This window comes from Cimex lectularius, unplaced genomic scaffold (genome assembly GCF_000648675.2).
Source record: "Cimex lectularius strain Harlan isolate CLEC.00 unplaced genomic scaffold, Clec_2.1 scaffold91, whole genome shotgun sequence".
Classification (NCBI taxonomy): domain Eukaryota; kingdom Metazoa; phylum Arthropoda; class Insecta; order Hemiptera; family Cimicidae; genus Cimex; species Cimex lectularius.
In genome coordinates this window covers 1,032,466-1,035,329 of record NW_019394227.1, presented here as the reverse complement: position 1 = coordinate 1,035,329, position 2,864 = coordinate 1,032,466, and the positions used below count along the sequence as shown (strand labels likewise).

Here is a 2,864-nt window from a genome sequence, read left to right as displayed (position 1 = left end):
GTTTCGTTTGATTTGTTGGCTTTGTTGGATATCACAAATTGTATCATAAATGAGCTTGATAAAAATAATTTTGTTTTCGTTGTCTTTTCAGAGATTAGTAAAGCATTTGACTACGTCGATCATGAGTTCTTATTGTAAGACAAAATATTTACACTAAACACAGAAAAAAGAATAAAAAGAAGAACAATAAAATAAACAACACAAAAAAATAGAAAGAAGAATAACAAAAAATAAAATATTTTTAAAACACATTTATAAGTTAATAAAAAAAAGGACAAAAAAAGTAAAATTTAAAGTAATTTTTCAGCTTTGGTAGTTCAGTATGTTTACTGTCTCTTTTTTATGTGTTTTGTTTGATTTTTATGTTGCATTTTTTTCTTAATTTTCTAAACTACGACTAAGGCAACATCTCTTGCTAAGGGATGTTTCACATATATAAGTGTGCTTTGAAAAACACTTTTCAAGAAATTATTGTTTATACTTAGAGTGAACGGATTCTAAGTCTCATTCAGTCCCATCTGAACTTAAGTACTTAGAGATCTGGGGAACTGCCGATCAACTCCCAATGCTCTATTTATGCTCCTTTGACGTGTGATCAAACTCTGCATACTAAGAAATTCATTTTGAAAATAATCGTCGACTCTATATTCCAAAAGCTCAGCAGAATTACAGTTGACTAATATGGTACTATTCCCTACGAAAAATCTACCCTACAGAAGGCTGTAACGACAATGGCCAAGAGATCGCTTTGAAATAGCGCACAAATATATTTTTAGGAGGAATTAAAAAAATTAATTAATTTAAAAAACCTAAATTATGTATATGACATAATTGAACTGCAATAATAATCAAAAAACTCAAGATTGGGAAGATACTAACGTCAAAACGACTAAGTGGAATAAAATATTGTCGTTGTAATACATAAATAAGTAATTATTATCATTAATTGGCATTTTTTATTCTTATCTCGGGGTATACAAACATGCAAGATCCGAAACATCCGACGTTTCAACCTGTCTGAATGATACAAAAATTCGAATCAGACGTCGGTTTTAACAAGATGGGACGCCACACATTTCCCAGTTGCAGTTCGTCAATATGTTCACATGGCATTTCTTGAGTGATGTGTGTACGTTGAGCAACTCCTCAATCACTTACCCGTCAACGTTGTAAGATTTTCATGATGGTATTCGGAAAAAGAGAACAGAAAAAAACAAATCAAGTCTTTATGTCAAAAATAAATTCTAGTTTTAAACTATTTTTTTATATTTAATCGGTTTAAATTGTTGTTTCGTCTTTGTTCTGTAAAACGGGTTTGTTAATTACCTGAACACAAGGGCAGACTTACACTCAAAACTTAAGCTAAAAAAATTAAAAACTCAAAAATTAATGAACTAAATTTAATATTAATTTTTAGAAAATCGATTATATAAGTAATCAAAATTTCTGTTATTTTTCAGAAATTCCGTTCTCCCAACTAAGAACAAGACGAATTCAGGACGTCAGATGCTATTTGGTATACGATTGGCTCCAAAACAAATGAAGGAGGATAAGGCGTTTCTTATACTTCCACAAAATAATAGCAATCGAACTCATTTGGGAAGTACACCTCAAACAATGAAATGCCATCAACTTTTGTGTCTTAGAAAATCTTAAAATACAAGGAGAAAAATCCTCATATGAACGGATAGTCAAGAATTAAACCATTAAAATGTTAAAAAATCACAACAAAATTAGTCAGAATGAATACATGCAAAATCTCCAAAACCTGGTGATAAGTTGGGTACCACGACAAAGGGGAATTTTTGGTAACGGCCAGGAAACAATAGCGAGAGGAGAATCTGCAAAACCATATATAGAACATCCTAAAAAAAATAACAAGGACAAACTGAGCATTCTCCATCACAGATTCGATCTAAAAAAACACAACAAAAGAAATGGATAAATTCTTCAGGTGTAAGTTTATGCTAACACAACCTTCAACCAGACTGGCAAAATCACTGCTACAGTAGGGAAGAGCTAAACTCAGAATATTGGTAAGACTATTCAACATCTACACAACATGGACATGTACACTAAGGACTTTGTAGGTTATTTGATAGAAGGAAGAAACAGCTAACCAACTTCGAATGCTAATCAACCGTCCAATGGAGACCTAACCTGATGTACAAAAAAAAAACCAAGGAAAAGAATTGTAGCAACGACAGTTAATGACCTAGTATTCCTTGGGAGAACGATCTAGACAATTGCGCTGAACTAGGAAAGTACGATAAGCCAGGCGGCTGCAATGCCTCCTATATCATCATCGTCGTTTACCAAGTAAGCCTAACTTAATTACTCAAACTTTTTGCGAGATTTGAAATTATTTTGTATTTTTTTTGTCATTTTCAGTGCAGTAGGAATAATCGAAAACAGTTTCTCCTTGCTTCTATCGATGACCAACCAGTGATGATGGCTAAAAGTCGGAACGCTTCCAATAGCGAGGATAGACTGCCAAAAATAATGTTCTTTTTCAGAAACTCCTTTTGAATACATTTTTATACAGTCATACATTTTGAAATGTATTTGTCTCAATTTTCTCAGTTAGTTGACTTTGACCAATTAGTTTTTCTTTTACAACTGTACAGTTATTCTGTTAGTTGTATTTGTTGAGTATGCATTTATACAGCACTTTTCAACTTAATGATGTAACGATTGTAAAATATATACAATTAAATATCAATCCACTCTTTCATGGTGAAATTATTTGTACTATTTCATTTTTAATTAATAGGAAAGCACATATATGTATCCAGTAGTGTTTGCTCGGGTTTCAATCAATGATGCTTCCACCAAAATTGGATATTCCATTACGAAAATTACCG

The 2,864-nt window shown here is 31.9% G+C and overlaps 1 long non-coding RNA gene across 1 annotated transcript; it reads left to right on the top strand.

The window, feature by feature from the left end:
• Positions 1-1,473: 1,473 nt before the first annotated feature.
• On the top strand, positions 1,474-2,645 carry LOC112128340. Its single transcript, XR_002910952.1, has 3 exons — positions 1,474-2,036; positions 2,091-2,319; positions 2,392-2,645. It is a non-coding gene; the product is annotated as an uncharacterized LOC112128340 (long non-coding RNA).
• The last annotated feature ends 219 nt before the right edge of the window (positions 2,646-2,864 follow it).